This window comes from Silene latifolia, chromosome Y, assembly GCF_048544455.1.
Source record: "Silene latifolia isolate original U9 population chromosome Y, ASM4854445v1, whole genome shotgun sequence".
NCBI lineage: Eukaryota > Viridiplantae > Streptophyta > Magnoliopsida > Caryophyllales > Caryophyllaceae > Silene > Silene latifolia.
This window is the reverse complement of record NC_133538.1, coordinates 143820910-143829953: the sequence shown is the minus strand read 5'-3', so window position 1 is coordinate 143829953 and position 9044 is coordinate 143820910. Positions and strand designations below refer to the sequence as shown.

The 9044-nt window shown below is 41.6% G+C and overlaps 1 non-coding gene across 1 annotated transcript; it reads left to right on the top strand.

Annotated features, from left to right (window-relative positions):
• Positions 1-7554: 7554 nt before the first annotated feature.
• Positions 7555-7660, top strand: LOC141636063 (small nucleolar RNA R71). The gene has a single exon (XR_012540702.1). It is a non-coding gene; the product is annotated as a small nucleolar RNA R71 (small nucleolar RNA).
• Positions 7661-9044: the final 1384 nt, after the last annotated feature.

The following is a 9044-nucleotide window of genomic DNA, read 5'->3' as shown; positions in this document are numbered from 1 at the left end:
CCAGTTGTAGTAAATGGTTTTCTATACCATAAACTATCTCAGTATGCTTGTCTTGTTAGTTTGCGGGCTGCTTTATTTGCGTTTTGCAGGAAATACATTGAGAATCACTCGATCGAGTAGTTTTTCTACTCGATCGAGCAGTTTAGCTGAGAGATCCTCTCGATCGAGTGAAATTTTTACTCGATCGACCACCTGCAGATATGAAACTACTCGATCGACTGCTTTTCTGCTCGATCGAGCAGTTTTGAATGCCCATTTCACTCGATCGACTGATTTTCTTCGGATATCGAGTGTATTTGACTTGTATCAGCTTCCTGAGACGGTTTTCCGGGCCTTAGCAACCTCCCATGTTCATGGTCGGTTTGGGGAGGTCCCTTTATTCGCGCTATCTTGTGATTTTTCCGCATTTATTCTCTTTCTCTTTCAGTTTGCATTTCCTTTCCATGTTTTGGTACAATGGGGGCATTGTACGGTTTGGTTTGGGGAGGTTATGCATCCATATCTGTGTCTGCATATTGCTTTTATTGCATTTCTGTTATCACATTTAATTTATGTATGCATGGTTGTTTATTTTCATAAAAATTTAAAATCCCATAAAAATTAGAAAAAAATTCAAATATTCAAAAATCACGTTTATTTTTGCAAATAGGTTGAGTCGGAACGGTAGATTTCAGTGATGAAACTGCACTGCAACTGTCTTTTTGCTTAAGCCTTGCATTAAACTGTTATCTTATTAGTTTTGTCTTATTGCATATCTACGAGTTAATGTTTAATTTAGCTGAACATATAGACTTGACCTGAAATTTTGGCAACCTACTTATAATTTATAAGGAATTAGAGCCTTATAAACTGGTGTCATTTATGACCAGTTTCATGTAGGATTGTGAGTAGTATACCCCTTGCATAACATGTTCATCAATTTGCACGTATATGAAATTCAATTGCTTTTTGCCGTCATACACTCGGGTTAGTGGTTGGTGTCACATGCAGGGAGGTGCTTACAATTTCCCTTTCTTTCATTTTTACCCATAAACTCCACATTAGCCAAATTTGCCAATTGACCTTTAGCAACATTCCAAATTTAGCCTGCCTTGTCAAGCTAGTTTAGTGTATGCTTTGCGGTATATATTTCATTGTATCAAATTTTGGCTTGTATCTGTTGACTTGGAGTTGGTAATTTATGAAGAAAAGGAGGATGATGAAAAAGGACGTGAAAAAGAAGAAGAAACCGAAAAAATAAAGAAAGAAAAGAAAATAGAAAGAAAAAAAAAAGAAAAAGTTTGTATTGTTGACGGTTTCTGCTCCTATGCTTTATTTACATTTATTGAGGAGTATTTTCAGTTCGGTTTGGTGAGTTTTATGCCAAATGAAGGGCATGTGTTTAATTCATAATTGAGTTGGAAATGGATATTTTGTCATATGGTTCTGTTTAGGTACTAGCTTGATCACCTATACCTCCACATTCCCATAACTTGTTTTGCCTTTTCTTACCCATTGCCTCACTTTACCATATTTTTGTAAGCCCTCGGCGGTGATAGGACCTTGTTTGGTTGGAATGTGTGTACGGTAGTTAGAATTGTCTATCATATTAGTTGCATGCATGTTTATGTGAGTCGTAGTCTAGGTGAGCGACTATTTTTCTTTCTCTCTTACATATATATGCTTACCCTTTGCTTCATGAGAGAAGAGTGACCCATGAGAGCCCATTGTTAAAGGTCTTGTAAGGTCGACGGTTCAGTTTTATTATAAACATCTTATAACTCGTTTGCATTTGACTGTCCTGCTATAAGTGTTTAGTTTGCTTGCATTAAATTGGCTTAAGTGGGCATTTGTAGCTAGCTCTGAGTTATCTTTTTCCGTTCCATTAGTTGCATTTTAGTTTACTCGAGGACGAGTAAAGGTTTGGTTTGGGGAGATTTGATACGTGCATTTTATATAGTCTTTTTAGCCTAATTTATGCGCGTATCATTATGCTTTTATCGTGGTTTTATGCTACGAAATGCCCCGAATATGCTACTTTGGTGTATTTTGTCTTAAATGCAGGAATGGACCATAAAGTAGTGAAATCAAGCCATTTGCCGTCCGTTTAGCATGCATTTGGAGGAAGAGTAGATTTGGAGCGGGAATTATAGTTGTCTTGGGATGCGTGAAGTTGTTTCGGGAGCTAAAAGGACAAGTCAAGGTCAAACTAACGTGAATTCTAAGCTACTGAAGTCAAGATCCACTCGATCGAATGCTTTACTAGTCGATCGAGTGGTTTTAGGTCTAATAATTAGTCGCTCGAAAGCAGTTTTCTGGTCGATCGACCATCCTATGTGTGTTCATCGATCGAGTAACTAATCTGGTCGATCGACTGGTTTTTGGCTCGGTTTACTCGATCGAGTGGTTTTATTCCACTCGATCGAGTGGATTTTGCTACGGGCTGGGCTTTTTGCTTTATTTCCGTTAATTAGGTTTAGCTAATCCTATTTTCTTATAAATAGGAAGGTTAGGACGTCATTTAAACTCTCTCTCATTCTCTTCTCTTCTCACCCTTACTCGGTTACTGTTCGATACACTGTTACTTTTGTTCTTCATTTCCGGATCTTTTAATCTAGTAATTCTTTCTTCCCTTCTCTCTTTTTAATTTAATGTTTATTGTTTTTATTTCTTTTATTCTTGTTTTCCTTATTTCCATGTCTAGCTAATTCTCCTTAGTATGTTAGGATTAGGGAAGCCGTGGTAGCAACATGTTATAATTGACTTGAATAGATTAGCCTTGCGATAAGAATTGTATTAGGCAATTTAATCATTATCGTGTCGAATGAATGCATGCAGGAGACCAATAAATTTAGTTAACCCCGACCTGGATCGAAAGATTGGAAGGGAAGGCTTGCTTAATTACAATAGGGTATCGTAGTGAGGGTGAAAGCTAAGCTATTACGCTCTAGGGCGGTTTAAGGACCGAAAAGTGACGACCATAGCTCTTCTTATCAATAGTCTAATCGCCTCAGTATACCGATAGTTTAGCTGCCACGGTGGACCGACTCCTAGCATATTCCCTTCTCTTTTTGTTAATTTCTTGCGTTTATTCTTCTCTTACCTTTTCATTAGTTTAGTTCAACAATCAACCCCCATTTCTGTGACACCCTGACAGACCGAATTAAACAGATAGATAGCAACTTAGCCTCCCTGTGGAGATCGACCCTACTTACCGCTGACTTCTGTTAGTAGTAACTTAGGTTTATTTTTGGTACGAAACGACAGTATCACTTTCGCTCGGGAAAGGTGGTCTGGACCAAGGTTCGCCAAAGCTGACGAATGACCCTCCTAGGGGCGGTAGCGTCGCCCGTAGAGGAAAGTCCAAGTCTGCTACCACTCCTCCAAAGTCATCAAAAAAGTCCGGTTGAAAAACCGGAAAGACACAGAAGAACTAGTGGGGGCAGTGATGTGTGCCCCGGAGGAGAAGGTGAAGGAGTTGAGGAACTCAAGACTCATCTCCAGAAAGGTACAGCCACTCATAGTAATGAGTCCGGCCATCCCCGTGCCCCGTAAAAGCTCACAAACTGACTCGTAGATACCGAGTCTATCAAGTGCCGGTTTATCTAAAAACCGGGTAGGTAAAAACTCACAGCCAAGGAGGTTATAAAACCTCTTACGATGTACACCGTTAATGAAAATTACCTGCGGGTAGTCGGGGTGAGAGTCGAGGGAGTTGTCCCCTCGGACAGTGACCGTGCCAGAAGGAGCAGCTGAAGTGGAAGTTCTAGGAGCTGGCGTAGAACGGGAACGTCCATGACCACGGCCCCGACCTCTAGAACCCGAAGTAGAAGCCCGTCCAGTGACGGTGCGAGGAACTAGGGCCGCTCTAAAGGCAGCTGCAACTGCAGGTGAGTCCACCACAGGTGTTCTCACCCTGGCTGGAGGAGAGGCTGTGGCTGCTGTGACCACCACTGAGGAAGAAAGACTAGCAGCAGTGCTAGCAGTGGCGGTGGCTGTGACTAGGGTAGCAACTGAAACAGAGCTAGCAGCAGTGCTAGCTGACGTAAAAATAGTACCAGCGGCTGAAACTAAGAACACAGGAGTGCTGGCCGGTGCGGAGACGGTAGTAACAGCAGGGACTACCGTCTCAGACAAAGACAAAGACGGACTAGCAGAAGAGCTCGAAGAAGGCATCGAACTAGAATCCATCCTAAATAAATATAACAGGGGAATTGATAAGAAAACAGCGGCTAAACAGCATGAGAACAGCGTGAAAACAACATGACAATTCCCAATTAGTCGAAAAATTCGACTACAGCCCATAAATTCCCAATTTTTCTTAAAAAATTCGAGCAAAAGCATGTAAACAGAGATAGGTGATGATAGCAAATTACAGCAGCAACAATTTACGCAACAATGTGGATAAATTGAGCAAAAGACGGCAGCAAAACCAGGTGACATTCGAAAACCAGGTTAAAATCGAAACCCTAGGTTCCAATTCACTCATAAAAGGCAAAATAAATGAAGTCAAAATGCAATGAGGTGTAGGAATTAGTTACTTGATGCTAGAGATCCTACAAAGAACAATTAATCGACAAGAAATAAGCAAAATAGGTGATTTTTTGAACGAAAACCGCAAAACCCTAATTCCCTTAATAGACTGAGTAAAGCAACACGAATCAAGGGGAAAGTAGAGGGCTTTTGTCGATTAATTAACAATGAACACAATGTAGGTGACGGATTTGTTAAAAGGGCAAGAGAAATGAGGGATTTGGGGTATTTTAATCGCAGAATAGGACGGGAGTCAAAAAATTAGGGATGAAATGAATTAAGGATGAAAAAGAGGGAAGTTAAAGAAACTCCCTTCGCGTGATTTCAACTTTTACTCGATCGAGTGGTTTAGAACTGCTCGATCGAGTCCTTCTTGTATTCATTTACTCGATCGAGTAGAATTTTACTTGATCGAGAACTCCCCTTTTCTGCTTTATTCGATCGACTGATATGGCATTACTCGATCGAGTACAATAAGTACTCAATCGAGCTCTTTTCCTCGTGTTAGCTCTTTAATTCGCCATTCTTCCTTTGAATTTGCGTAAAATTCCCCAAACCTGCATAAAAACACTTGCAAAAATATCCCAAAATACCAAATACGCAAAGTAACACTCTATAGTCTCTATCTACACTAAAAATTATCTAAATTCTAAGTGTCCTAAATAAAAGCAATAAAAGAAATTCAACGGAAATTCAAAAATTGTTTATACAAGTTGGTACACGGGGCATTTCCCCGCTCACTTCCCAAAGCAATTCAGTAGCCCCTCGGAGGGCTCCTGATTGGAGGACGTCACCTCAGCAACATTGATCGTCCTCTTCAACTTCCATGAGCTTGAACTTGGATCATTCGGAGGAGAATAGTTCACATCCACATATGCGCGAACTTTTCTCACCCTTGCTCCTTTCTCACCAGCTTTAACACTGTCACTCCCACTTTGACTGACATTAATTGCACAATGCCCTTTGACAGCTCCTTCATTGTTTTCATCTGTACCTGCAGCAAGGAAAACAGACGAACTTTCCTTCTTTTTGCTCTCAACCTGAGGCGGAGGGGTCACAATAGCAGCACAATGCTCCAAATTTTCATTTGGAGTGTCAATAATAGGGTCAATAGAAGAGAGGGCATTGCAAGGCTGAGCTTGCATGGGAGCCCTCCAGAACTTAGACTGATGGAATATCAGCTCCTCGTCCCCAACCTGAAAAGTCAATGTCTTGCCCCCGACGTCTATTACTGCACGGGCAGTAGATAAAAATGGTCTCCCTAAAATAAAAGGGGTATGTGCATCTTCGGGGATGTCAAGTACAACGAAGTCAACGGGAATAAAGAACCTCCCGATCTTAATAGGTATGTCTTCTATTACACCTAGTGGCCATGATATGCTACGGTCGGCCATCTGAACAGTCATGTTGGTGGAATTAAACTTTGTCAAACCAAGTCTCTTAGCCATAGACAACGGTAAGACACTCACGCTAGCGCCAAGATCGCATAACGCGTTATCAATCAAGTGGGTACCAATATGACACGGAATCGAAAAACTACCCGGGTCTGATTGTTTGGGAGGTAACTTATTCTGAACTAGGGTCGTCCCTACTTCAGTCAAGGCAACCGTCTCATTATCACTAATGTGCCTCTTACGCGATAAAATTTCTTTCATAAATTTAAGGTAAGAGGGTACCTGTGTCAGCAGTTCGGCGAGTGGCATAGTGACCTGCAAGCTTCTTAGGATCTCGGCAAATTTGCTGAATTGTTGATTAGCTTTAGTACCCTGCAAACGCCTCAGGAAGGGAGCCGTGATGGGTATCTCGAGTCCCTTGTTTCTCTCTTCCAACGTGTCAGCCGGATAAAGCTCCATATCCTTTGTACGCTTCTTTCCTCTCGAACGAGGTCTTTCAGGCGATTTCTCACTCAATCGAGCACTAGCAGGCTCTCTATCAAGCTGTCCATTATCCATACAACTCGATCGACCAAAATTCCCATTCGATTGAGTAGTTTCTTCAACAGCATTTTCCTGTTCACTCGATCGAGCAGTTGCATTATCCTGTTCACTCGATCGAGTAGAAATTCCACTCGATCGAGCACTTTCTTCAGCAAATCTACTCGATCGACCTCCAGAAACTAGTCGATCGAGTACCTTCTTAGCCGTCAGCTCATTTCCTTTGACAGAACACTGTTCATCAGCTATTATTTCCTTCCTCGGGTCTGATTTCAACACTTCCGGACCCTCATATGATTGACCGCTTCTCAAATTAATTAAATTTACCGTCTCATGTGGATTTTTGTCAGCTTGTTATGGTAAATGACCCGGTTTCCTTGTGGACTGGTTAGCGGCTAACTGGGCAACTTGAGTTTGAAGTGCCTTGGTAGAAGCATCTTTTTGTTGGTCGCTTAATTTCCACTGCTTTGCCAAAGACTGCAACATAATCTTCAACTCACCTATCTCACTTACCCCACCAGAAGACGAGGCACCTTGATTAGGTGTAGGAAAGGAAGGAGGCTTCTGAAAGCCTTGTTGAGTCTTATGTGGAGGGAGATATGACTGCTGCTGGTGTGGAGGAGGGGTAGGAATGAGCACATTTTGACTAGTCCATCTCAAATTCGGATGGACTACCCCTTGGTTATTATAATAGGAACCCCCTCCTTGCTTGTATTGTTGAAAGGCAAGGACCTGTTCCTTCTCTGTAAGACAGCTAACAGCAGTGTGACCGGCGTTGCTACCACACCTCTCACATGTGACGGTCTCCCCTCTAGTAAACATATGAACCGTCTGAGGCTCCCCAGCAGAATGTAACTCCAACTTATCAAATCTAGCATTCATGGCTTCCAGCTGAGGCACAACTTGCTTATCGACTGCATGAACTGTTCTAATACCATCCCTCGGGTTTCCATATTCAGCACTGTGGTTCGCCATCTCTCCAATAAGGGTCCATCCCTTATCATCGTCGGTATTCTCTTGGAATCTCCCATTAGATGACACATCAAGTATGGCTCTATGATCATCATACAGCCCATTGTAGAACTAGTTAGACAGAAATCACGGGTCAAAACCATGGTGAGGAAGAGACCTCACCAACTTCTTGAAACGGGACCATGCTTCATAGAGAGTCTCATCAAGTGCCTGCTTAAAACTCGTAATCTTTGCCCTCAGCTGATTTGTGCGCTGTGGAGGGAAATATCTCTTATAAAAAGCAAGAGCAAGGGTCTCCCAGTTTGTAACCCCTACGGCCGTACGGTCCAAATTAGTTAGCCACTCCCTGGCTGCATCGGTCAAAGAAAAAGGAAATAGAACTTCCTTAATCTTGTCTTGAGTTACCCCCTTTGTGGCGGGGATAGTAGAATAGTAGTCCGTAAAGACCCCCATATGCTTTCTCGGGTCTTCACCTGCAACACCTCTATAGAGATTTCTCTCCACCAGATTGATATAGGAAGGACGGATGTCAAATGTATTCCACCAGATTGATATACGATGCTTTAGGCTCCGAGTAACTAGTAATGTTCGACATCTTTACTGGTAGATCAGCAAAAATAGGAATGTCTTCTTCTAAAGACTGGTCTTCTGCGAAAAGAGAATGATGTAGCTCTGGCTTGAAAGTACTCAAGTCTTCCTTTCGTGATTTTCTCTGCAGACTGAGTCTATGCCTGAATAGTCTCTCTGGCTCTGAATCAGCTGAAACTAACTCCAACCTGTCTTATCTGGGCATAAACAACACTGAAAGAAAATAAATAAGAACTGCCTCAAGGAATAAAAATTCCCTAAGACGGATAAAATAAACGAAACAAAGACAGATAGGGCAATTGCCTCCCGGCAACGGCACCAAAATTTGATACGTCTATCGTGTACCTATCAAATATAAACTAACTGAACTAACTATATAGCTAGGGAAGTCAGTTCGATCTCCTCAGGGAGGCAAGATATCTGTAGAAGTCCGTCTATTTGGTCAGAAATAGGGGGGGTGGTGTTTAAATTGGTTTTCTAAACTAAAAGGTTTAAAGGAAAGAGAAACAGAGACAAGAGCAGTAAAGGCAGAAAAATAGAATTAAACTATCAAATAGAGAAGGGACATGTCAGGATTTCGGTTCACTACGGTAGTCCAGTGACTCAACTGTAAACAAATTAGACAAATTAATGCGAGACGGATATAGAAAGGTCCTTCCGGTCCACTTTCTACCCTAAACTTCCACTAACTTAACTTCCGTCCTCGTCAGGGTAGTCTGCTGTTCATAGCAGGCCTATTTTGTCCAATCTTTCGTTCCAGGATTAAATTTAGCCAGACTAAAGGGTGACTCAGAAGCGTGCACTCAACTAAGTCGGTAAAATACAGTTAAATTGTTATGGTGACAGAATCTCACAATTAATTCATCTAACCTATTTACTACATCGTCACATTTCTACCGTAGATCCCCTAGTCCCAACATGAAACAAGTTTAGCTACTCATATCGCTATTTAAACTATCAAAACTAACAACAGATAAATGACCAGCATTCAACATATTAAAACGATAATTAAATTGCATAAAAGTGAATTAGGGCATA